Source organism: Mustela lutreola, chromosome 1 (assembly GCF_030435805.1).
Source record: "Mustela lutreola isolate mMusLut2 chromosome 1, mMusLut2.pri, whole genome shotgun sequence".
Classification (NCBI taxonomy): Eukaryota; Metazoa; Chordata; class Mammalia; order Carnivora; family Mustelidae; genus Mustela; species Mustela lutreola.
In genome coordinates, this window is record NC_081290.1 from 283088810 (window position 1) to 283115931 (window position 27122).

General features: G+C 45.8%; 2 long non-coding RNA genes across 2 annotated transcripts; one reads left to right on the plus strand and one right to left on the minus strand.

The window, feature by feature from the left end:
- The first annotated feature begins 419 nt into the window (after positions 1-419).
- On the plus strand, positions 420-7852 carry LOC131815198 (uncharacterized). Its single transcript, XR_009347602.1, has 2 exons — positions 420-543; positions 7430-7852. It is a non-coding gene; the product is annotated as an uncharacterized LOC131815198 (long non-coding RNA).
- A 12651-nt stretch (positions 7853-20503) lies between these two features.
- Positions 20504-25436, minus strand: LOC131815203 (uncharacterized). The gene is made up of 4 exons (XR_009347605.1): positions 25337-25436; positions 23065-23650; positions 21768-21918; positions 20504-20672 (listed from the first exon to the last, which is right to left on the minus strand). It is a non-coding gene; the product is annotated as an uncharacterized LOC131815203 (long non-coding RNA).
- Positions 25437-27122: the final 1686 nt, after the last annotated feature.

The window sequence follows — 27122 nt, forward strand, 5'->3', positions numbered from 1 at the left end:
TCCCCCCCCCAACCCCCGGGGCAGTGTCCACTCGGGGGCAGCGGAGAAACGGCCGATCGCCGGGATGCAGCGGCGACACGGAGAGGGACCCGGGACGCCCCCGCACCTGTGATCGCCAGGAGCAGCGAGCGTCGCAGGCGGGGCCCGGCCTCTGAAGAGCGGCCGCGCGGGCGCCTGAGGTCCACCACCAGCTGACAAGCCGCGAGCGGGGCTCAGGGGGCGCGCCGACCCCGGAGCCCTCAAGGGGAGGGCCCAGGTCCCGACTCCCAACCACAACCCGGGCCCGACCCCGGCCGACTCACCAGGAGCCCAGCGCCGCGAGCCCGCTCGATCCCCGCAACTGCGGAGGCGGCTCCGGTTAACAACACTGCCCACCCCCTGCGAGCCGGAACTTCGGGAGTCAGACACCTCACTTCCGGCGTGGCGCCGAGTGGGTCGTACCAAGTGCACCCTTCCGTTGGCCGCACCGCGCACCCTCCGTGGGGCCGACAGCGGTGGCCCCACCACTGTACCCAGGCGTCGCGCCCACGGCCGGAGCAAGAGGTACGAGAGGTGGTCGCAGCGGAATAGGGTAGCCCGGCAGGTGGCTGGAGTCCCCCCGACTATTAGTCCCAGATGGTATCGTCTCCGTCTCTGAGCGGACTCAGCCTAGAGGAGGACTCGGGCTCTCAGGGAGGGGAGGAAGGTGGGGCTTTGTGCGGGCCGTACCATTTTGGGGGGGGGAGTGTGCCAGGGACCGACATTACGGGCTTAAGAGAAATAAAATGTCTTAGAGAAATAAAATGTCTTAGGGTCTCACTCCAGAAGATTTCACAGCAAATCAGATGCTTTCCTGGAGAACTAGGTTCAGAAAAGAAAAATTTGCTCCTTCATGATCACCCCCAAATTGTGTGGGAGTGTGTTGGGTCCCCGTGGCTGCTGCTAATTGGCCGAGATAGAGTTACGCGGACCAATAAGAAAAAGGAAAGAGACTGGCCGGCCTATGGAGAGAGCGTAGCAGGTGAGCGGTTGCTAGGCGCTAAAGGCAGCGTTGCCTAGGTCTAGGTCCGAGCCCGGTGGGCGGACAGCTGGCTGGGAGGGGTGGGGTGCAGGGGGGTACAGTCCGTGGGCGGGTGATCTGTGTCTGCCCAAGGGGAACGTTTGCTGCGCCACAAAAGAGAGGCGCAAGCTGTTGTGTCTAGGACTAAGAAGGCAGATCTTTAACACCGGCTGATTTGGAATAGTGTTCTATGCAAAGGGCTCGACTTCAGTTTCCCTGTGCCTACAGCTCTGCCTTGTATTGTCCGCTCCCCGGCCATAACCGCAGCTACAACAGGTCTTGAGCTGCGCATTATTTCAGTTTGTGTCTCAATCGCAGCCAAACCAGTCTGCTCATTGACAGAATGAAGCCAGTACACCCAATTTGTATCTTGCATTTCTTCCGTCTTGGGTAGCAATCAGTCACCAAAGCGTATGGGCTACGAGGTGCCATTCTCATTTTGTACGTGGATTAATGGAGGTTCAGAGGTTTAACAAGACCTGTTCCTGGATTGGCGTTGGGTCTGTCTGACGCTAAATTCCCATCCTGTTGGCCTCAGCCACCTTCATCACCTCCTGAATTGGCCTGACAAGTTTAGCCTGTAACCTGTTACAGAGTTGGCTCCCCGACAAGGCCATGTGTTACTTTCTAGTGACTGCATCCAGCGGTCAACTTTCCCTTCTTGCCTGACTCGACCTCTCTCCCAAGAAGTCTCATACCTGAGATTCTGTGATCCCACAGGCCTCTGCTTTTCTTCCTGGCTGTGCATCCTCTCCTCTGTCTGTCCTATCTCGTCTGTCCTAGATATTGGTGTCCATATTGGTCCCTTCTGTTTGTTTTCTCTGCATAATGCCCTCTGCTCCTGTGGACTCCATACTCCCACCCAGGTGCTGATGACTCCCAGGTCTGGTCTCCAGCTGAAATATCTATTTTTTTTTTTTTTTTAAATTTTAGTGTTCGTAGTTCTCCACCCCTGCCCTGGCTTCAGAAACCTGGGCATCTTGTTCATCCTCTCCCTTTCCCATCTGTCCCCACACCCAAACTGGTAATTAAATCATTTATTCAGTTGTCTGCAAACCTGTCAGATGCAGCCTGTTCTAGGAACTCAGGATATCAGTGAACATAATGACAATCTCTGCCTTTGTGAAGTTTTACCTTGGTGGGTGTGATGGATGATAAACCAGATACATGAGGGCGCCTGGGTGGCTCAGTGGATTGGGCCGCTGCCTTCGGCTCAGGTCATGATCTCGGGGTCCTGGGATCGAGTCCCGCATCGGGCTCTCTGCTCAGCAGGGAGCCTGCTTCCCTCTCTCTCTCTCTCTCTGCCTGCCTCTCCGTCTACTTGTGATTTCTCTCTGTCAAATAAATAAATAAAATCTTTAAAAAAAAAAAAAAAAAAAACCAGATACATGATATAAGGGAATTCGCTACTGTGCTGGGAGGTAATAAGTAGGTAATAAGCTGTAGGCAAAACAAGAGGGGAATGAAGGAGATCAGGAGTGTGGTGGGGCTCCTTGAAGCAGGTTGCAGTGTAAGTGAGAAGCTAAACAAAGACTTGAAGGAGGAAGGGGCATGAGCCAAAGGGACCCCTGGGTAAAGAGTCACCGTTGGTGAAGAGTGGACCTGTCCTGGGTTGTTGGGAGGAGGTGAGTATGGCTGGAGTGGAAATAGCAAAAGGGTAAGTGGGAGGAGGAGGAAGAACCAGATGGCATTAGCCATTATAAGGACTTTGGCTTTTACTTTGAATGACAGGAGGAGCCATTGGGGGTGCTGAATGGAGGTGGCGGGCCCTCTTCTTAGGTCTAAAAGGATCACCCTAGCACCTCTGTTATTGAATGAGCTAGGGGGAGGGGAGGAGGGAGAGGGAAAAGCAGACTCCCCACTGAGCAGGGAGCCCAATGGAGGGCACCTCAGTGGCTCAGTTGGTTAAGCATCTGACCTCGGCTCAAGTCATGATCTCAGAGTCCTGGGATAGAGACTGGAGTCATGCTCCCAGCTCAGCAGGGAGGCTGCTTCTCCCTCTCCCTCTGCCCCTCCGCCATCCGCACTCTGTCTCTCACTCAAATAAATAAAATCTTTAAAAAATTTTTTTAAAAAAATTTATTTATTTGACGCACACACACAGAGAACAAGTAGGCAGAGAGGCAGGTGGGGGTGGGGGGAAGCAGGCTCCCTGCTAAGCAGAGGGCCAGATGCGGGGCTCCATCCCATGGCCTTGAGATTATAACCTGAGCTGAAGGCAGAGGCTTAACCCACTGAGCTATCCAGGTGTCCTTCAAATAAATAAAATCTTAAAAAACAAACAAACAAACAAACAAACAAAACCAAAGCCAGGAATCTGTTAGGACTTCCTGAACCGTATAAATGGCATGTATGAAAAATGCAAGCTAACATTACAATAATGGTAAAAGACTGAGCACTTTCCCTCTAAGACTGGATACAAGAAAAAAATGTCCACACTTGTCGCTTCTATTTAGTATTATACTGAAAGTTTTAGTCAGGGTATTTAGGCAAGAAAATAAATAAAAACCATCTAGTTGGAAAAGAAGAAATAAAAGTATCTCTATTTGCAAATGACAGGATCTTGTATGTAGAAAATCCTAAGGAATCCATCAAAAAATAGTAAATGAGTTCCCCAAGGTTGCAGGATAGAAACCAATGTGTAAAAATCAATTGTAGTTTTATTCACTAGCAATGAACAATCCACAAATGAGATCAAGAAAATTCCATTCACAATGCACCAAAAAGAATAAAATCCTTATAAATAAATTGAACAAGAGAAGTGTAAGGCTGGTACACTGAATATTACAAAATATTGTTGATAGAAATTAAACATCTAAATAAATTGAGAAACATCTCATATGTATGGATTATAGGACTTAATATTGGTAGATGGCATCGTCCTCAAAATTGATCTAAATTAAATTCATCTAGTCCCTGTCAAAATCCCTGTTGCCTTCAGTGCAAAAATTGACAAGATGATCTTCAAATTCATCTGCAAATGCATGAGACCCAGAATAGAGAAAATGCTCTTGAAGAGGAAGAAGAAGGCTGGAGTGCTCATACCTCCTGATTTTAAAACTTAGTACCAAGCCACAATAATCAAGATTATGTAGTACTGATAAGAGGATAGACAAATAAAGCAATGGAGTAGAATTAAAAGTCCAGAAATAAACACAAATATTTATAGTCAATTGATTATCAACAAGGGTGCCAACACGATGCAGTGGGAGAGAATTAGTCTTGTCAGCAAATGGTGCTGGGAACCCTACCTCACGCCATACACCAAAAATTAGCTCAAAATGGATCAAAGGCCTAAATGTAAGACCTAAAACTATGAAAGTCTTAGGAAAAAAAACAGGCATAAATCTTCATGACCTTGGGTTAGATAATGGTTTTTTGGATATGACAACAAAAGCACAGCAATGTAAGGAAAACTAGATAAATTGGACATCATGAAAATTTAGAACTTCTGTGCTTCAAAAGAAACCATCAGGAAATTGAAGAGACAACTCACAGAATAAGAAAAAAAATTTTCAGATCATATATTTGATAAAAGACTTGTATCTAGCATATAAAAAGAATTCTTAAAACTCAATTCAAAAGACAACACAATTCAAAAATGGCAAAGGAATTGAACAGAAATTTCTTCAGAGAAGAAAAGGCCAATAGATACATGAAGGAGATGCAAATCCAAACCACAAGGAGATCACTTCACATCCGTTAGGATGGTTACAATAAAAAAGACACAAAAAGAACAACCATGACAACTATAAGCAAGGATGTGGAGATACTGGTACCTCGTGCGTTTCTGGCAGGAAATCTCAGCTCTCCTGCAAATTGACCTAAAATTTCAATCTAAATCAAAAGACTTTTTCATGGAACTTAAGAGTTTATTTTTTTTTTTTTTTTTTTTTTTTTAAAGATTTTATTTATTTATTTGTCAGAGAGAGAGTGAGTGAGAGCGAGCACAGGTAGACAGAGTAGAAGGAAGAGTCAGAGGGAGAAGCAGGCTCCCTGTGGAGCAAGGAGCCCAATGTGGGACTCGATCCCAGGACGCTGGGATCATGACCTGAGCCGAAGGCAGCTGCTTAACCAACTGAGCCACCCAGGCGTCCCTTAAGAGTTTATTTTAAAATGTACATATATGTGGGGATGACTGGATGGCTCAGTTGGAAGAGTGTGTGACTCTTGACCTTGGGGTTGTGAGTTCGAGCCCCACATTGGGTGTAAAGATTACGATAGAAAACAAACAAACAGGGGTGCCTGCGTGGCTCAGTGGGTTAAGCCTCTGCCTTCGGCTCAGGTCATGATCTCAGGGTCCTGGAATCAAACCCCGCGTCAGGCTCCAGACTCAGCGAGGAGTCTGCTTGAGATTTCTTTCTCTCCGCTCTCTTTGCCCCTCCCTCCTGCTCTCTCTCTCTCCAAATAAATAAAATATTTAAAAAAAGAAGAAAAAACCCCTCTTCCTTTCCTAAGCTGGTGGAGGATACATAGATGGGTCTACATTTTTTTTTTAAGATTTTATTTTTCAGCAATCTCTACACCACACATGGGGCTCGAAACCACAACCTTGACATCAAGAGTTACGTGTCCCACTGACTAAGTCATCCAGGCACTCCTACATTTTTCTCTTTTTGTAGTCTGTAATAGTTCTTTACATAGTAAGAATGAGGTAAGTCTCCATATCCTGATGCAGAAAAATTTCTCATTTTATTAGGTTAAAAAGTAACTCCCAGAATAATGTTAGAAGTATGGCCTCATTGATATAAAGAAAAAATAAACCCTCTGTGTGTATTTATAAACACATTATATATTACATGCACCTATTGACAAAGAATACACTTTTAAAAGGGACACCGAGGGGTGCCTGGGAGGCTCAGTCTATTAAGCATCCGGCTCTTGATCTCAGCTCAGGCCTTGATTTCAGGGTCGTGAGTTCAAGCCCCATGTTGGGCTCCATGCTGGGCATGGAGCCTACTTAAAGAAAAAAAGAAAAATAAATAAAGGGCACATCTCTAGGGAAAAGAGGAGGAGGTGGGATGGGGGGAGGAGTGTTGCAATGAGAGATGGCTGTTTTGCCCTGCAGGCTTATGAGCAGCTTAAAACCATATGAAAGAATATATTCATCTATTACTTGTATAACTATTTATAAAATGATTTTGAGGATTTCAATGAGTCAAAAAAAAAAATGTAGATACCCCATGACCCAGCAATTTCAATTCTAGGAATCATCTTGACAAAGAATTCCCCTTAAAAAAAAAAAAAAAAAAAAAAAAAAAAGAATTCCCCAAAGTGCAGTTTATAATAGAGAAAATTTAGAAACAACCTACATGCCCATCAATAGGCCAATGATGAAATTTATATAACCAAAGAGCAGAACAGTTACGGTAGCAACTAAAATTCATCTAACCCATCCTGGCAAGGTAGACGACATTACTTCTCTCATTTTATAGGTGAGGAAACCGAGGCTCAGAGAACTTGGGCCACTGGACCAGTCACTTAGTATCAAAGTAGTAGGACACAGGGTTTGAACGCAGGTCTATCTGATTCCATAATCATTCACCTTGACCACCGTGTCTCCTAAACGCAGGCATTAAGAAGGATGAGTTTACATCAATGTAAAAGTGGTCTATTCTATGTTATTGTGAAAAAAGATTGTAACATGGTTATACAGTAAGATTTCAATTTTGTGAACTGAAAAAAAAAATTACTCTGAAAATATCTGCAAGAATATTCACCAACTGTGACGGGTGGTTGCGTGGGTGGAAGGTGGAGAGAGGATTAGATCTGTGTTATGGGATGTGTTTGGAATTTCTGTAAGGTTTGAGTTTTTCACCAAGAAAGGGGATTCCTTTCATAAGCAGAAAAAGATTTTAAAAATAAGGGCAGCAGCAATCCTGGGTTGCTGGGAGCTGCGTGGCAGGGTTAGCCTGAAACTTCGTCGAGGAGGGCACCATTGGCATTCTGGAGGGCAAACAGCCTTCAGACCAGAGATCTGAGCTGCCTGCCCATAGGCACATCTGGCCTGTGGTTGAGTTTCATTTGCCCAATACGGCACTGACAATTTTTTATCAATTAGTTGTCATTGCTTAAAACGTGTAAGATTTCGCATAAGAAGTAAGGATGTCTGGCTCCTCCAGGAAACTTGACCCGTCGGGCCCACTTCCGGGTTACAGCTGCTTGGATGGGGCCAGCGGCCAAGGTCACTGCTGCTCATTATCTGTCCCAGCTCTGTGGGCATTTAGCTTTGTTCCTTGGGACACGTGTTGAAATGAGGCATTCTTGGCACTCCTTGAGAAGCCATGCCCACTCCTCCGTTCAGCTGGGTATTGGCTCCAGAGGCACATTTCAGGAATTTGTCCCATCATTTATCTGACATACGTTTATGACATTCTGTTTCTTCTCTAGACTAAGTCCATGCCGGTGTGAAAATTAAGAAAAGGAAACTTCGCTGAGAATGGAGCCAGGAGGCCGGCAGGGGGCGCTCTTGGGCCCGGCGCTAGCTGTCCACCGCAGACCCAACCGGAAAAGGCAGACTGCGCAAGTGGTTACCCCTGTACTCTCCAAGCGAGGGTCAGGGAAATTTCTTCTTGCCCCAGCAACAGCCCAGCCAACGACAGACAGAGCTCAGCCATTGAGAAGCGACTGCACTTCAAGCTCCCAATTTACTCCAATGGACTTTGAGTTTGTAACCCCCAACTCCCCCCTTGCCTCTATAAAAGAGTGGTCCTCTCCTGGGGTCAGGGACTTGCTGGTGGTTTGCTGGAGGTTGCTTGTCCCCTGTTGTAATTCTCAGTGATTGCTGAATAAACCCGTCCTCTGCTGGGAAAATATCGGGCCGCCCTAGATGATGCCACGTGCCAGAGGAAAGAGCTTTCCACCCTTGCCCAAATGGCAAAATTGTAAGGAAACACATGATGATTATTGTTACAAACCTTCCAGTTTGAGGGGGGTCTGTTCCACAGCAACAGATAACCAAAACCAAAGTGGGCATGATATCTGGTTTGTCTCGCCGTTCCCAGCCCCAGGTCCAGGGCCTGGGACACAACACGAGTTCAGTAGATATTGAAGGAGTGACTAGACATTGGTTTGGATGGATACACAGATGGGTGGGCACATTCACTGACTTGGAGCTGACCGCCCGGGACATGGGGCTGCAGTTTCATGGAGGATTGAGGGGACAGTTTCTATTGAAATTGTTTTTATGTTTGTGTGTTTTTTTTCTCTTTTGGGTTTTTTTGTTTTTTTTTTTGTTTGTTTGTTTCTTTTGTTTTGTTTTGTTTTTGTTGTTATTGTTCGGATTCTCCTACCTCATTTCCTGGGCAGGGTTCCAGTCAGTGCCTACACCGCTGTCCCTGTGAGGTGTCCCTGCCATCCAGGGACTTGGAAGCCTCCACAGTGCAGGGGTTCCAGAGTCACACGTCTGTGCTGGAGCCACACCAGGAGAATGCAGGGGGGGTGGGGGTGGGGCTCCATTTCACTCCGTTCCAAAGTTAAGTTCCAGAGTTAAGTCTCACGTGATTCCAGCTTGCAGCTAAACAGCTGGAACTTTTTTTTTTTTTTTTTTTCCTTCATTCCAACCTCTGCAAGTCCAAGAAGGCAGCTAGGAGGAGGCTGGGACGGATGCCACGGGAGCCAGATGGCTACACCCCCGTCCGCTCCCTGGGCATTCGGATTCCCCGGTGATCTGCCTCAGCCTGCCGCCCCCACTGTCGCTCACGCACTTTGTGTCGTGGCCAGACTTAACTTGTCCTCATTCCTCATGCTCTGCTTGGTCTCTTCAGTGTAGCCTTCTTCTCTTTCGTTTCCCCTTTGTATGAGATGCTTTCCTCCTCCTGTTTGCGCAGAAAATGCTTAGTGCACCTCCAAAGATACTTTCAAGCATCGGCTGTAAACCCAAGTGACTCTCTCCCTTTTCTTGGTGCCCATGGCCCTGAGCCAATGGGAGGGCAATCTCATCTGACCCTATATTGTCATTGCTCCTGTGTCTGGGACCTCTGTCAGGGCAGAGTGTTGTGTGTGTGTGTGTGTGTTGTAAATTGTAAGGATTATCACACAGCCCACGTATGCTGAGCTCTGACTGTATGCTTGGCTCATTGCAATCCTATGAGCCAGGCACTATTATCCTGCCTCTGTCATGGATGGGGAAACTGAGGTACAGAAAGATTAGGTAACTTGCCTGAGGTTTGTGCAGCTAATAGGGAAAGACAAAGTCAGGATTTAAACCCAGGTTGGCCTCACCATCTCTTTACTTTGCAACATATCCATTTTCTCAATCCCCGTGACAAATTGCCATTTTTTTTCTGAAGTAAACTCTTAGCCCAAAGTGGGGCTTGAACTCATGATCCCGAGTTCAAGAGTTGCATGCTGTAGTGACTGAGCCAGCCAGGTGCCCCAAGTTACCATTTTATTGATGAGAAAGCAGAAGCTCAGAGTGGCTAGAGAACTTAGTCAGAGCCACCCTGCTGGAGAGTGGCCGAGCTAGGACACTAAGGATACCATTGGGACATTGTCTGGTTTCCCAACACTCCCCAGCACTTCTTGTGATCCAAGAGCCCCCACTGTCTGCACCCAACTCTCCCCATGAACTGTGGTGAGTTCCACCCACCCTTTCAAGCAGTGTCTGGGGTTCACTCATTACCCACAGTCTTTGGACAAAACCAGGGAGCAGTCACCGCTGGGCTACACAACCTGAGTGTCCTTGGAGGGCAGAGCAGGGCCAGGGAGCTCAAGTCTCTGCCCGTTGCAGGGGGCAGGTGGCCAGGTGTGAGACCATGTCATAACTCTGAATCGAGACCCTGAGGGCATCTATGAAAGGGACATAGTATAGGACTGGGCTAAGGACAGGTCCAGGGATAGCAACTGTTATGAAAGTGTTTTATAGACAAAGAAAGGTATTAGGGGCAATAAATTGCTAGCTTGGGCAATCAGCACACATTTGTAGGGCCCGTTACATGCCAGGCACAGGGCTGTGTGCTGGGGACTCAGTAGGGAGCAAAAGCACACTTTCTGCCCTCATGAACCTTCTTGCACAGTGCAGGAAATTTGGGACCCATAATTTTCCTCCTACCTCTTTACCATGAGAATGGAGTCCCCCTGCTCCCCCGATTCAGTCATTTCTTTATCCAGCAAGTATTTTTTTAAACTGAAATTCAGTTAGCCAACATAGAGTACCTTGTTAGTTTCAGATGTAGTGTTCAATAATTCATCAGTTGCGTATGACACCCAGGACTCATCAGATCATGTGCCTCCTTAATGCTCATCAACCAGTTACCCAGCAAGTATTCACCAAGTGCCCACTATGAGCCAGCCCTGTGCTCAGTGTAGAGAACGCATTCATGAACAAAACCTCTCCTCCTGGAGCTTCCAGACCACGGACAACTAATAAACAAGGAAACACACAGGGAAGTGTTGACTTTGGAAAATCAAGAGCGGAGGGGAGGTGGAACAGATGAGGGGGACCCCGCATGGCTGAAGGGAGGAGAGTCCGTCTTTCTGTCCCTGTGGGAAGTGTGCACGGATATGGGTTCAGGGAGATATGGGAACAGGACAAGGGAATGTGTGTGGAGGTGGGAGCAGGGAGGAGAAGTTGGCGACCAGTTCTCTCAGAGGGAAGGACCAGGATCTGAATAGAGAAACAAGAAGAACTCCAGGAGGTGTGTGCCCAGGGACTCCTGCATCCCAAGGTCACAGTGAGACCAGAGACAGCCCTCGGGTTATCTGACTTGCTTCTCCTCAGGTGCAGGAACCACGTAGATGGACGAATGGGTTCAGCCAGGGTGTGGCCTTTCTAGGATACATCCATGCATTCTTGATACCCCTCTTTTCAAGAGGTGGCCCCAATTCCCCTCTCCTTGAGTGCGAACTGGGCTCAGTAATTCGCTTTTAATGAGTAGATTCAAACAAAAGTGATGGCTTGACTTGTGAGACTTGGCTTCCAGTGTGCTCTCTGTCTTGGGTCAACTCACTCTGGGGGAAGCCAGATGCCATGGCAGGAAGACAAGCAAGCAGCACTCTGGACAGGACCATGTGGTGTGCAATGGAGGCCCTGCAGCCCCCAGCCATGTGAATGAGCCCACAAAGAGGGGGACCCCCTGCAAACCTCCGGCCTCTACCAAACCTTCCAATGATGGTAGTTCTGGCTGACATCTTGACTGCAAACCTCACGAGACACAGTGAGTTGAACTTCCTAGCTCTGTTTCTCCTGAACTGCCTAATGCATGGAACAGCAAGGTAGTAGATTCTTTTTTGAAAGTTCTGGGATAACTTTTATACAACAGCAGATAACAAATACATCTGTATCTTCAATAGAGAGAGGAACAATTGGAGGGCAGGCTTCCACCCGGTTACTCAAGAGCCCAGGCTCCTTCCATCTTGTGGCTCTGCCATCCCCTGGGCAGCCTTGGAGCTCCCTGGAGATCTGCACTGGGCTGGAAGTCTGGGATATAGGAAGTGAGGGAGATGGTTAGGACAGTTTTCAAAGACCACAGCTGGTAATGAGTAATAAAAAATAATGAAAAATGGGATGAGGAAATGACATTTAGGATAGAACTGGAAGAGAATTAGAGCATGTGGTGGGGGGAAGGGGAAGAGGAACAGGGATCAGTAGGAAGACCCTCTGGTCCAAAAGTGTGGTTGAATTATAGGAAACAAGGAAAATCCCTGAGTGATGAGCTTGCGGAGTGAGGCACAGAACGGCTGAAAATGAGTCTGAAGAGGGGAGTGAGGACTGAGCACGCTTGGCCTTGTAAACAGCCAGAAGAGGGGCGCCTGGGTGGCTCAGTGGGTTAAAGCCTCTGCCTTCAGCTCAGGTCATGATCCCGGGGTCTTGGGATCGAGCCCCGCATCGGGCTCTCTGCTCGGCAGAGAGCCTGCTTCTTCCTCTCTCTCTGCCTGCCTCTCTGCCTACTTGTGATCTCTGTCTTTCAAATAAATAAATAAAATCTTAAAAAAAAAAAAAAATAAACAGCCAGAAGAGGGTCAGTGGGGAGATGCTGCAGGGTTTAAGCTGGAGGAGGAGGAGCAGGTCTGCTCTGGGAAATGTCATCATGGCCGCAGCAGAGGGAGGGACTGGCGGAGGGAAGGGGGTGGCCGCTGGAGCAGGAAGAGTGGTCAGGAAGCTGATGCAGCATTCAGACGGAGATAAAAACAGCCTGGTCTGGTCTAGGGAGGGTGGACAGACACCCCGAAGGCAAGAGAGGGCCAGGAGGTGGTATCTGAGTAACTGGGGGAGAGAGAAAAAAGGAAGAGCCAAGCAGCCCCAGGCTTCTGGGTGGAAGATAGAATTATTCTCTAAGATGGGGAATCCCAGAGACTACAAGTTGAGAAGAAGCCTGAGTTCACTTTTTAAAATTATGAAATATTTGGTATGTACGAAATAATTGATGTCAGATATACATAAGCAATGGAGTGAAATAACAAACACCCGGCTCGAAAACCAGAACAGTGACATCGCTGTTTACCCATTTCCTCTTCCCAGCACATCTCCCCGACCCCCACAACCCTAATTTATATTATTTTTAAAGTCATTCCCTCGCTATCATGTTTCTCATAAACTTGAGTGGCTGTTTTATTTTAAAGATGCTTGTCAAAATATTCCAGTTAAGAATTGAAAGGATTTTCTTTTTCTTTTTTTTAAAGATTTTATTTATTTATTTGACAGACAGAGATCACAAGTAGGCAGAGAGGCAGGCAGAGAGAGAGAGGGGGAAGCAGGCTCCCCGAGGAGCAAAGAGTCCAACATGGGGCTTGATCCTAAGACCCTGGGATCATGACCTGAGCTGAAGGCAGAGGCTTTAACCCACTGAGCCACCCAGGCACCCCATGGATTTTCTTTTTCAGTATGAAGCTGACTGCATGCCCAATAAAGCTCCCAGGATTTAGATCCTGTTTCAACAACTGGCTCAGACTTTCTGCCCAGACCCTGCCTCTTCCATTACTCTTGGCCACATGTCCGCTACTGCTGCAATGTGCCCTGTGGGGTGGGTTTCACTGGGCATGGGAAGATGCACTCTGTGCCTTCATTAAAGGGCTGCAATTTTTCCTCTCTAAGTTAAATGGCTAAATTGCATTCATTAAATTTCTCATCTCTAACCTGGCCTCTTGATTGATTGATCGATTGATTTTAAGAAGGCTCCATGCCCAGCTTGGAGCCCAATGTCGGGGCCTGAACTCAAGACCCTGAGATCAAGACCTGAGCTGAGATCAAGAGTTAGATGCTTAAACCATTGAGCCACCCAGGTGCCCCTAACCTGGCCTTTTTAGAATAAATCTAATTTGCGCACAATATGTTATCTTTTCTATATATTATTAGATTCAGTTTACTATTGATTTGCTTGAGGTTTTTATGTCTATGTTCTGAAACTGAAGAATTTCTTATGTAGTCTTTATTGACTTTTTGGTATCAAGTATGGTACCCTGATGATGTGTGGAGGAAGGGCCCTCTTTTTTTTCCCTATATCCTGGAAAGATTTGTGTGAGATGCAATTATTTATTTTTTGAATTGTAGTTAATAAATAATTGTAATTATTTATTTTTTGAATTGTAGTTACTGGTGGAACCATATAGGCCTGGAGTTTTCTTTATAAGATTTTGTCTAATGATTCAATTTGTTTACTGTTATAGGACTAAGCAGGATTTCTATTTCCATCTGTTTTAGTTTTGGTGAATTCTATTTTTCTATAGGGACTTGTCTACTTTCATGTAAACAAATCTAAGTATATAAAATAAATATATTTCTTTTTAAGATTTTATTTATTCAGTTATTTATTTATTTGAGAGAGAAAGAGAGAGAATGCAAGTGGAGGGAGAGTCAGAGGGAGAGGATCTCAAGCCGACTCTAAGCTGAGTTCAGAGCCCAATGTGGGGCTTAATCTCACAACAGTGAGATCATGACCTGAGCTGAAACCAAATCAGAGGCTTAACTGACTGAGCCACCCAGGCACTCCAGTATATGTTTCGTATATAAAATATAAATATAAAAGTTGTCATAATGTTGTTTATAATATCCTCATATATTTATTTTCTAATACCCGTAGTTATTAGCTCCCTTTTCATTCCTATTATTGTTAATATGTGCCTTCTCTCTCTCTCTTTGTTTTTTTAAGTTTTACTTATTTATTTGACAGAGAGAGACACAGCGAGAGAGGGAACACAAGCAGGGGAGTGGGAGAGGGAGAAGCAGACTTCTTGCTGAGCAGGGAGCCCTATGCAGGGCCTGATCTGAGGACACTGGGATCATGACCTGAGCCAAAGGCAGATGCTTAATGACTGAGCCACCCGCCCCCCTGTGCCTTCTCTTTTAAAAATTTCTCTGAATCAGTCTTGCCAGAGGTTTGTTGATCTTATGGGTATTATCAAAGAACCCAATTTTGACTTTAAAATTTTTCCTCTTTTATTAATTTCTGCTCTTTATTATTATACTCCTTCAACTTTCATTAGGCATATTTTGGTTCTTTTTAAAAAAACTCTTTATTTTGAAATAATTTCAGCCTTACAAAAAAATGCAAAAACAGTGCAAAGAGTTCCTGTATACCCGTCACCTAACCACTCTTAATGCTGACATCTTACACAACCACAGGACTGTTCTTGAAACCGGAAATGAACAGCACCACAATACTATTAGCTAATCTGTAAATCTTGTTTTAATTGTGCCAATGGTCCCATTAATGTCTTTTTCTGTCCACAGAAAAAGAATTCTGTCCACAATCCAATCCAGGATTCCAAATTGCATATCATTGGCACATTATTCATTGTTATGTAACAGTTATACTAAAACTTTGTAGCTTAAAACAACAAATATTTATTGTCTCATAGTTTCTGTGGGTCAGGAATTTCGGAGCTGCTTAGGTGGGTCATTCTTGGTCAGGGTCTCCGATGATGTTGAATTCATGATGTCAACCAGGACTGCCCTAGCCTGGAAACGAACCATTTCTCCAAAGAGCCCGGAATACGTTTATTGGAGAATGGAACTGAAGAACTATGATCTGGATATTGGCCGTGCTCACGGCCGCTGGAGGCCATTTTCTCTAGGCCTTGTCAGTGTGTAGAGTAGGGATATAATTATGCCTGCATACATCTCTTTGTTTCTAGATCTATTCCTCTGTGTGCGTGTGTGTTTACATATATCACATGCATGTTTTACATGTGTCATGTTATATATGTGTTTAACATATATGCAGATCACGACTTTATACTAATGCTTTTGATTCCAATCCAAGACACCCTTTTCCTTATTCTAACAGTGAGAAACCCACAGGATGTTACTTAATGCTTAATACAAGTATATACATTAGATAGTTTCAGAATTCTAACCCATACCAGTCTAAAAAACAAATACTGTAATTCGAGTATAATACCTGTGTTGTTCAGTACCTCTGTCTTTTGCCTTACAGTATGTGGTCAAAATACTGATATCTAAAGTGACTTAGGGGAATTTTTTGTCTTCCCCACTCCTTTCAGTGTGGTTATGCTACTTATTTTTTTAAGATTTATTTATTTATTTATTTGACTATTTATTTATTTATTTATTTGTGTGACAGAGATCACAAGTAGGCAGAGAGGCAGGCGGGTTGGGGGTGGGGAAGCAGGCTCCCTGCTAGCAGAGTCTAATGCGGGGCTCGATCCCAGGACCCTTGGATCATAACCAGAGGCTTGACCCACTGAGCCACCCAGGTGCCCCATGTTACTTATTTTTCATGCAGTGAAGTTCATGCTTTCTATTTATTTTCCTTTTTGGGCACCCCCCCCCATAGTCCAGTTGGTTTTATTTATTTATTGTTTTGGGGGTAGGGAGACATTAACATGGATCTAAGTGTCAACGCTATACAAAAACACACTCAGGGAAGGGTCATTCCTCCCTAATCCCTTCTATGCTATTTCCATTCCTGGCTTCTTTCTAACCTGTTCCCACCTACTCCATAAAGGTAATAAATGTCATCAGTTCTGGTTTTATCTGTCTTGTTTTTTTTCTTTTTTGCACAAATGGATAGATACAGGTATATTTCCTTATAGCCCCTCCTTCTTGCATAAAGGATAACATCCTATATGGTGGAAATTACTCCCTTGTGGTTCATAGAGATTTTCTTCATTCTTTTTGTTTTTAAATTTTATTTATTTATTTGTTTGAGAGAGCAGGGAGGGGCAGCGGGGGAGAGAGAGAGAGAGAATCTCAAACAGACTCCACGCTGAGCTCAGAGTCTGATGCAGGGCTCGATCTCATGAGCCTGAGATCATGACAAGCTGAAAAATCAAGTTGGTTACTCAACCAACTGACTATTCAGGTGCCCCCCATTTCCCCCTTTTATAGCTGCATAGTATTCCATTGTCTGGATGTACCAAATCCCCTCACTTATCTCCCATGTACGACATAGTATGTAAAGTGTGTTTCAATTATTTGCAATGACAAACAATGCTTCAATAAATAACCTCATGCATATATATTTTCATTTTGTTAGAGGTGTACATCAGGGGAAATTCCTGGAAGTGACATTACTGGGCCACAAAGTAAGTACACACGTAGCTTTGTTAGATGTGCCAAATTTCCCTACAGAAGGGTCACACAGTTCCCGTTTCCACTGGCAACATGGGAAGGTCTGTTTCACCACAGCCTCACCAACAAAATATGTTGTCATATTGTTTACTTTTTACCAATCTGGTAGGTGTTTTGGTGTTGATTTAATTTGATTTATTTGAGTTTGGAGATTTTTTCATACGTTTGAAAATGATTTTTATTTCTTTTATTCAGTGAATTTTCTGTTGCGATCTCTTCCCCATTTTTAAAAATCTGGGTTTTAGTCTTTTGCCTCACAATTTGTAATAGTTCTTTCTATACTAAGGACATGGGTTGAAAAGTTTTCTCTTAATTTGTCCGGTGTCTTCCTTTGTTCAGAAGCTTTTGTTTTCTAGTTTGTATACAATGTTCCTTTTGCTGGGATGTTTTATGTGAATCAAGGATTAGCATGAGATCATTTCAACCCAAGCAAAAGTCTCCTCTTCTGAAGGCTTTAAAATAAAGGACGTTTATTATTTCATACGATGAGAAGCCCGAGTAGGTGGTAAATGCCTCTGGTAATTAAATGGCTCAATGATGTCATCAGAGATCCAGGATTTTCTTATCTTTCTCCCCTGACATTCTCAGCGTGTTGATTTTTGTCTCCTGACCTGTCCTCTCAGGATCCCAAGATGGCCGTCACAGCTTCTTCATGTTTTCACCGGGCAAAGCTCTTTTCTTCACATGAGGTGGTAGAATTTATTAATCTTCTCCTTTACTATCTCTGGATTTTGAATCAGAGTTAGAAAAGCCGTCTCTACTCAGAGGGGAATAAGGAAATCATTCATATTTTCTTCTAGTACTCCTATGGTTTTATATTTGACGTTTCGATTCCTGATACACCCGAAGTGTATTCTCAGCTAGAGTGTAAAGAATGGGTCTTTTTTCTCTTCTTTGTCCAGAGAGCTGGTGGTGGTCCCACACCATTTATTATAAAGGCCACCTTTTCTCCGGTGGATTTGAGATCCTGCCTGTGCCTCCTGTTCCACTCCAGATTTCCCCTGTACTGCGATTAGATTTTCTCTTCTATTCTGCTGGTCTGTCTTTTCCTGTACCCCTACCACATTGTGTTACTTGCAGAGGCTTTATACTTGTTTTAATGACTGCTAGGACTGGTCCTCTGTTTAGCAATCTATTGTCATGAAGCTATCTATCTCCTGTGTTCTAGCAACTTCTGTGGGTGCCTGGAATCTGGGTGCGGCCTCATTGAGGGCTCTGGCTCGTGGTCTCTCTCATGAGCTCATCTTAATGAGTTAACTTAATGAGTTAAGCAAGGCTGCGGTCAACTCGAGGCTCCGCGGAGGCCGAAGCTTAAGAAAGTTCCATTCTAAGCTCCCTCACGCGGCTATGGGCAGGCCTCAGCTCCTCCCCAGCTGGAGAACAAGGTTCCACGCCACGTGGGCCTCTCGGTGGGACTGCTTACAGCACGGCTTCCCTCAGAATAACTGATCCAAGAGAGAGGAAGTGAGAAAGGCCAAAGATGGAAACACTGTTTCCCTCAGGATTAACTGGTCCAAGAGAGAAGAAGCGAGAAAGGCCCAAGATGGAAAACTCAACTTTTTATTACCTAGGAACTGGGAATGAGAAGACAAGCCACAGGCTGCCATTGTGCCAGATAAAATCAGTTCCTTCCGGTAGAACCATGGAGCTCTTCCTCCTTATGGCCTGCCTTTCCACCCACCGGGGCTGGAACCCCTGTCTTACCCTGTGGGATTTAGGGGTGGGGAGAGCAGCCATTATCATGAGTAAAGTCTCTTCTCTGTAAGCTGGTGGGGGAGGGGGACAGTAGCCTGAGGTCTTCTGGACTTTTCCTTCCGGCACGCAACACCTGTCCTAGGAGACGGCTGGGGTGTGAAGCCTGGGGATCCAGTATTTTAGGTCTGTCATGCCTGGAGTAGAGCTTCTTCCCTGCAAGTGTGGGTTGTGTCGGGGGAGAAGATGCTTGGTTCTTTTTTGTTGCACCTTCCTGGACTAGAGAGAGTTTCCGTGACAAGGGGGTGACACCATTGAGCGTTTGCCCCTCCTGGAGTGAAAATACTCACTCTATACTTGGAAATAGGGATTGGAATGGGAGGGGGGGGGCCCTGTTTTCTCAGCTGCACAGCCCCAGAAGACAGCTTTTGGAAGACAGAAGGGGGGGGGGAGGGGAAGAGAAAGAAGTGTGTGGTGGCCCAAATGCCACAAGCTCTCACTGTTCTTACTGAGATTTTCCTTAATGAATTCTTCTACGTTTGTTGGATATGCCTGTAGGATAACTTCCAGACACTGAATAGCTGAGTTGTCAAAATTATTTTTTCCCAGTTAAATGGTTGTTTCATTGGGGAGAGAGTTTACTGCACTCCTCACTCTGAGATTTGGAAATGAACCTTAAGATGGAAACATTTCTTTGTCCACAGTTTTTCCCCTGGTCATTTCTTACTTATTATACATGTGCTCTACTGCCCTTTTCTTTTCTTTATTTTAAAGATTTTATTTATTTATTTGACAGAGAGAGAGAGATCACAAGTAGGCAGAGAGGCAGGCAGATGGTGGGGGGAAGCAGGCTCTCTGCAGAGAGCCTGATATGGGGCTCAATCCCAGGACCCTGGGATCATGACCTGAGCTGAAGGCAGAGGCTTAACCCACTGAGCCACCCAGGCACCCCAATATAGTTACATATTTTTATTGCTTATGGACTTTACTTTTTTTATTTTTTTTTAAGGTTTTTTATTTTTTATTTATTTATTTGACATAGAGAGATTACAAGTAGGCAGAGAGAGAGAGGAGGAAGCAGGCTCCCTACCGAGCAGAGAGCCCGATGTGGGACTCGATCTCAGTACCCTGAGATCATGACCTGAGCCGAAAGCAGCGGCCTAACCCACTGAGCCACCCAGGCGTCCCGGACTTTACTTTTTTTAAAAGATTTTATTTATTGATTAGAGAGAGAGAGAGAGAGAGAGGACAAGCAGCAGGAGGAGCAGAGGGAGGAGCAGACTCCTTGCTGATTGGGGAGCCCATTGCCGGACTTGATCCTGGCACTCCAAGATCATGACCTGAGCTGAAGGTAGACACTTAACTGACCGAGCCACCCAGGTGCCCCATGGACTTTATTTTTAAGAATAAATAAATTCTAAATTGCTATATATTTTAGAAATCATTACGGAAGCACCCTCTTTCTGCCTGGTAATGCTTTTAACCTGGAATTTGTTAACAGCTATACTAATGTAGCTATTTCAACTTTCTTTTAGTATTTGCCTAATTTTTTTCTCTATCCTTGTACTTCCAAATTCTTTATATCCTTTTTTTTTTTTTTTTCCTTTTGAAAGAGCATGAGCAATGTGGGGCAGGACAGATGGAGAGAGAGAGAATCCCAAGCAGGCTCCATGCCTGGCAAGGAGCCTGACACGGGGCTCGATCTCATGACCCTGAGATCACAGCCTGAGCTGAAATCAAGAGTCAGCCGCCCAACCGACTGAGCCACCCAGGTACCCCCATATCCTTGTGTTTCATGTGTATTTTTATAGATAGCACGCAGTGCTAATATACGATTTTATAAATAGGAAATTTGGTAGCAGTGCATAAATTATGCTGTAATATATATAGTGGGTAGAATAGCGGCCTCTCAAAGATGTCTGCCTCCCAGTTCCTGGAAACTGGGAATCTGACCTCAGAGCGAAAGGTACTTTGGAGAGGCGATTAAGTCTGGGATCTGGAGATGGAGAGATTATCGTGGATTATCTAGGTGAGCTCAATGTCATCATCAGGGTCCTTAAAAGTGGAAGTGGGGTCCGAGTTCGAGATTTGAAGACATGGGGCTGCTCTCTGTGAAGACAGAGGGTGAGGCCATGAACCAAGGAATGCAGGCCAGGTCCACATGGAACCTCCAGAACCTGCAATAGAATAGATTCATATAAAAGATAGTAAATTTGTTCTATTGCTAGCAGTTTGTCACAGCAGCAAATAGAGATCTGATACGACAATAAGCAATTCCCAAATCTCAGTGGCTTTCAAAAACAAACGTTTATCTCTTGTTCACAATCCATGCCCTTTACAGCTTGGCTCGGGATCCGTTCCATGGCTTCTTTCTTCCGGACTCCAGGCTAGAGAGGCTGTCCAGTGCAGCTGGAAAAGAGGAAGGGTAGAACCATCTTGGGACTCTGACAGCTTCTGCTCAGATACGGCATAAACCATTTCTATTCAAATTCCAGCAACTGAAGCAAGCCACCCGGTAAGTATAAAAGGGGGTAAGGGAGTAGAATTGTCCCAGAGAAAGGACACCTGTCTTATTTGGAGGAACTAGCATGCATAAAGGCCCTGGGGCAAGGAGTGGGGGACAGAGTTCAGAGAAGAACTAAAGAAGCTGGTCTGACTGGAAGGTGGGGGAGGGGCAGTGCCAGGGCCACAGTCAGGAGCAAGACCAGAGGGTGCAGGGCCTGGTAAGCCATCAGTTCATCCCGGGGAATGTGAGCAGAGGGCTACACAGTAGGCTCTGAGTCAGGGCTGGAAGCTTGGGGACAGACAAAGCTGACCAGGTCCCTGATCTAAAGGCATTGATGTACTGGGAGGTGACAGGGAAACAAGATGTGATCATATCTAAGTACCATGGTTAAGGAGGTTGTATTTTATTAAAAGGACTATTTTTATTTTTATTTTTATTTATTTATTTTTGAAGATTTTATTTATTTATTTGACAGACAGAGATCACAAGTAGGCAGAGAGGCAGACAGAGAGAGAGAGGAGGAAGCAGGCTCCCCGCTAAGCAGAGAGCCCGATGTGGGGCTCAATCCCAGGACCCTGGGATCATGACCTGAGCTGAAGGCAGAGGCTTTAACCCACTGAGCCACTCAGGCGCCCCAACTATTTTTATTTTAATTTTTAAGTTTTTACCAACTCCCCGCTGAGCAGGGAGCATGATGCGGGACTCGATCCCAGGACCCTGAGAACATGACCAGAGCTAAGGCAGACGCTTAACCGACCTCCCTGAAAGGACTATTTTTCAAAGATCACCGCAGCTCTAGGGAGGGCCAAGAGCACAAGAAGGCAGAGAATACTCAGCAGACCACGGGGGTCATCAGGCAGGAGTTGATGGCCGGGGAGGCAGCTGGGGGGAGATGGGCATGAACTAGGGAGCGATTTTTGAGAGAGAATCCATAAGATGTAGTGATGAACTGGATGTCAGGGATGAAAAAGAAAGTAAAAATACTTTTAAATTCTCACCCAAGTGGCGCCTGGGTGCCTCAGTGGGTTAAAGCCTCTGCCTTTGGTGCAAGTCACGATCCCAGCGTTCTGGGATCGAGCCCCGCATCGGACTCTGTGCTCAGCGTGGAGCCTGCTTCCTCCTCTCTCTCTGCCTGCTTGTGATCTCTATCTGTCAAAAAAAAAAAAAAAAAAAAATCCAAATTCTCACCAGCAAGGGGAAGGAAGCAGCAGCATGACGAAATCTCACCCCAGAGCAAACCTACTGTGTACTTCTATTTACGTAAAGTTAAAAACAGGCAAAACTAACTGATGAGATTAGAGTCCAGAACACTGACTGGCCTTTGGGGAGCATGGGGGATGGGGGCGGTGGATAGAGACTGGGGCCCCCGGCTACACAGGTGGGTTCTGAAAATTCATCACGGAACTCATTTCTGTTCTGTGTACTTTTCTATGTGGTTGAGGCAGGGCAATAAAAAAATGTACTGAGGAAGGGCCCCAATTTTGTTGTTACTATGTTGCTTTTGAACAACTGCTGGTAAGTGGTGGGGGAAAGGAGGAAGGAATGGTTCCTGGGGGCAGATTGTGAGGTGCCTGGAGAAAACCAGCAGAGAGGGCTGAGAGGCAGCGAGAGGTATAAGTGTGGACATGAGGGAGTGTCAGGGCTGGGAAGAGCCTCTGCGGCCTCTGGAAAGATCTACAGCCAGTGGAATAGACAAGACAATTCAGGTAGCAAATCCAGGAGCATGGGCCAAGAAGGGCCTCCAGAACCAGGCCTGGAAGTTTGGCTGCCCTCTGCCTCCACGATTGTGTTCCATGGTGACCCCCCCGAACATGCCCACTCAGGGCTCATCTCCAGCTCCTCCATCCTCCAGTCCCCTCACCCCAGCTCCTGCCCCCCCTCCCGCCCCCTGGGCCTCCTACACACCCAGACTGGGCATCCCCAGCCCCGAGACTCTGGTTTTTTCTTCTAGAGTGATCTACCCTTGGCTCCCTCTCTCCTCTCTTATATATATATATATATTTTTTTTTTTTTTTAAATTATGGGAGTTTTTTTTAAAAAGATTTATTTATTTATTTATTTGACAGAGAGAGAGAGATCACAAGTAGGCAGAGAGGCAGGCAGAGAGAGAGAGGAAGGGAAGCAGTCTCCCTGCTGAGCAGAGAGCCCGATGCGGGACTCGATCCCAGGACCCTGAGATCACAACCTGAGCCGAAGGCAGCAGCTTAACCCACTGAGCCACCCAGGCATCCTCTCCTCTCTTATTTTTGTCTCTCTCTTGGGCTCCTTGAGGCCCTCGAATGGGAGAACCCCTACCTTTGAAATCCCACAGTTTATTAACAACAGTCGATCACGGAACATCATCAAAAATGACAGCTGTGCTCCCTGAAAGACAACAGTAAGAGGCAAAATGACAAGCTCTAGTTCGGGAGAAAATATTTACAAATCACTTATCTGACAAAAGCTTGCACTGAGAATATGTAAAGAATGCTCGAGACTTGACGATAAGAAAACAGACATCCAATTAACAAACAGGCAACAGATCCCAAGAAACACTTGACCAGAGAAGATGCAGTTCTCTGGTCTGTGTACTTTTCTATGTGGTTGACGCAGGGCAATAAAAAATGTACTGTGGAACAACCCCTAATTTTGTTGTTATTATGTTGCAAAATGTACGCATGTCCCAGGGCTGCCACATAGCAAAGCACCATGAGCGGGAGGGCTTTGGGAAAAAGCTACTATCTCCGCGTTGGAGGCCAGAAGCCCAAAATCAAGGTGTTAGTGGCTCCATGCTGTCTCTCTGGTGGGTGCAAGCACACTGTGGTGTTCCCTGGATGGCAGTCACAACGTTCCAGCGTCTGCCTCTGCTGTTACATGGCTGTCTTCGGTCTGGGGATTTTATCTGAGACAGAGAGAGAGAGAGAGAGAGAGGGCGTGAGCGCCGGACAAGGACAAGGGGCAGAGGGAGAGAGAGAATCTCCATCAGACTCCCCACTGAGCCTGGAGCCCTCGCAGGGCTCAATCTCTGTGACCTTGATGAGATCATGACCTTGATGAGATCATGACCTGAACCAAAACCAGGAGTCAGATGTTCCACCAACTGAGCCATCCAGGGCCCCCTTTCCCCTCCTCCTCATGCATCTGTCTTCACCTGGTGTTCTCCTCTCTGTGTCTGTCTCCGTGGCTCTTCCCTTCTAAGGACACCAGTCATACTAGACTAGGATTTACCCTTATCAAGTCTGATCTCATCTTTACCTGATTACATCTGCAGAGACCCTGTTTCCAAAGCACATCACATTCACAGGAAATGGAGGAGGGAGGGCTAACATCTCTTGGTGGGGAAGAGGGCTACGATACACTCCACAATTGAAAATAAGCACAAGATGTTCAGTATCATCAGCCGTTAGGGAAATGCAAATGAAACCCACACGACTAAGGAAACCACATAAGTAAGTATGGTTAGACACAGAAATGCGTGACACATTATACAAAGAATTCCAGTAAAGATTATTATTTTTTTTAAGATTTTTTCTTTAAAGATTTTATTTATTTATTTGACGGAGAAAGAGAGATTACAAGTAGGCAGAGAGAGGAGGAAGCAGGCTCCCCGCTGAGCAGAGAGCCCGATGTGGGCTCGATCCCAGGACCCTGAGATCATGACCTGAGCTGAAAGCAGAGGCTTAACCCACTGAGCCACCCCGGCGCCCCCAAAATTATTTAATTAGAATTTGTTGCTTAGAAATCCAGTTATTGAAAGTTTATATGTAGAGGATGTCAGAATAATAAAAGATAATAAAATAAAATAATAAAATAACACATAAAACAAAAATAATAATTAAAAAAGAGAAGTTACATATTCCTTTACAGGTAGAAATGCCTAGGAGGGAGTGAAAAGAAAGAAAAACAAACCATAGGACTAAAATAAAGAATACTGACAATATGAAAATTGTCTCTGAAAAAGTTTCACAGTCCCTTATAAAGTTAAACATACATTTACAATATGACTCCCCCTAGGTGTTTATCTTAGAGAAATAAAAACGTATGGCCATGTAAAGACCGTATACAAACATTCATAGCAGCTTTAACTGTAATAGCCCATACTGGTGACAACCCATTCCGAACTGTGGAATACTAGTTGGTAATAAAAATTCATGGTCATGGGATGCCTGAGTGGCTCAGTCAGTTAAGCGCCTGCCTTCGGCTCAAGAAGTGATTCCAGGGTCCTAAGATCAAGTCCTGAATCAGGCTCCTTGTCGGCAGGGAGCCTGCTTCTTCTTCTACCTCTGCCTGCAGCTTTCCTGTTTGTGTTCTCTCTCTCTCTCTGACAAACAAACAAATACATAAAATCTTTTTTTTTAAGATTTTATTTATTTATTTGACATACAGAGGTCACAAGTAGGCAGAGAAGCAGGCACAGAGAGAGGAGGAAGCAGGCTCCCTGCGGAGCAGAGAGCCCGATACGGGGCTCGATCCCAGGACCCTGGGATCATGACCTGAGCCGAAGGCAGAGGCTTTAACCCACTGAGCCACCCAGGTGCCCCCATAAAATCTTTTAAAAAACAAAACATGGTCATAAAAAGGAACGAACCTTTGATACATGCAGCAACCTGGGCAGATGAAACGCAGAGTGAAAAAGCCAGCCTCCAAGGTCACATCCAGTATGATTCTAATTGTGTAATGTTCTTACGGTGGTGACACAGGAATGGTTGCTGGAGGCGGGTGGGGCGGAGGGTGTGCCTCTGAAGGACTGGTAAGGGAGCTCCTCTGGGTGATGGAATTGTTTGTATCCTGCTTGGGGTTGCAGATACACCAGTCCAAGCGTGTGATAACATTTATAGAACCAGACACCATGCAAATAAATAAATGAGTGCTTGTCAAAACTGATGAAATCTGGATGAGGTGCAGTTTTGTTATACCAATGTCAATTTCCTGGTTCTCAGTGTTTTCTGGTTTGTAAGATGTTAGCATTGGGGGAAGCTGGGCAAAGAGGCCACAAACTTTTCCATACTTTTCCTTTTTTTTTAAGAGGCATGGGAGTGGGGGAGGGGCAGAGAGAGAGGAAGAGAGAATCGTAAGCAGGCATCACGTTCAGTGCAGAGCCCTGTGTGGGGCTCGATCTTATGACCCTGAGATTACCACCCGAGCCGAAATCAAGAGTTGGACGCTTAACCGACTGAGCCATCCAAGCATCCCTCCATACTTTTCAGGCAATATCTATGTGAGTCGAGAATTCTTTCAAAATGAAAAACGAAAACGTTCTCTCCAGTGTGGAGCGTGGAACCCAAGGCTGGCACTGAAGGGATTGGGCCGGAAACCCACCTGAGGCTTCTTTGTACCCACCTGCTGAGGGTGGGGGGCTGAAAACACAGCTGGTCTGGGGGATTCGTTATTCATTCATTCGCTCGTTTGTTCTGAACACCTTCTCTGTGTCAGGCTCGTCTGGAAACAGCGCTAGACCAGACAGCCAGGCTCCGTGGCTTAGGCCAGACCGCCAGGTTGAAATGTGGCCCTCCCCTCACTAGCTGAGTTGCATAACCTCCCAGGGACCATCCAAACTCTGGGGTTTAGTTGTCATCCTTCTGATTTGTAAAACGAGGTCACTAACCATATCAACATCGTGGGTGGTCGTGACGAACATGGGAACTGATTCAGTTATAGGCTCTTTAGTGACATGTTTAGGGGACTTGGTATGGAGACCGTGGGGGTCACAGTTTCCTTTCTGGGGAGGCCAACATCAAATACACAAGGGGAAACACAGACATGGCACCCCTCCCACACACACACAAGCAGGGCGGCCTGATGGGACCCTGTAGTCAGAGAGAGGCTCAGCAACCTCAGGGAGTGTGGGAGGTGGCCCCAAGGAGAGGACTCAGACCAGAGACACAAAGAAAGGAGAGATTCAGAGATACTCACAGAGACTCAGAAACCCAAAGATTCTAAGGCATGCAGAAACTGAGAGATGTCCAGAGATCCAGAGTGACCAAGAGATCCAGAGATGCATATAGAGACCCAGACACTGAGAGAGACCCAGAGATCCAGAGACACCACAAGAAACCCCAAGACACGGAGACACCAAGAGACCCCAATATACCCAGATACCCAGAAATGCAGAGAGATTGAGAGACATAAAGATCAAGAGATTAATGGATTCAGAAACTGACAGAGACGAAGGAACGCAGAACAGGAGGGAGAGTCCCTAGGAATGAAAAGTCACACTTGGCAGCCAGGGTCAAAGCCCGAGACTGGGAGCAAAGCCGAGACGGCTGCTGAGTGTCCAACAGTGAACCGTGGCACTGTGGCAACTGAGGTCCGCAGGCCTGACCTCCACACCGGGCCCTGCCACATTCCTTCCCTCCTTCACTCAAACGTTGGCA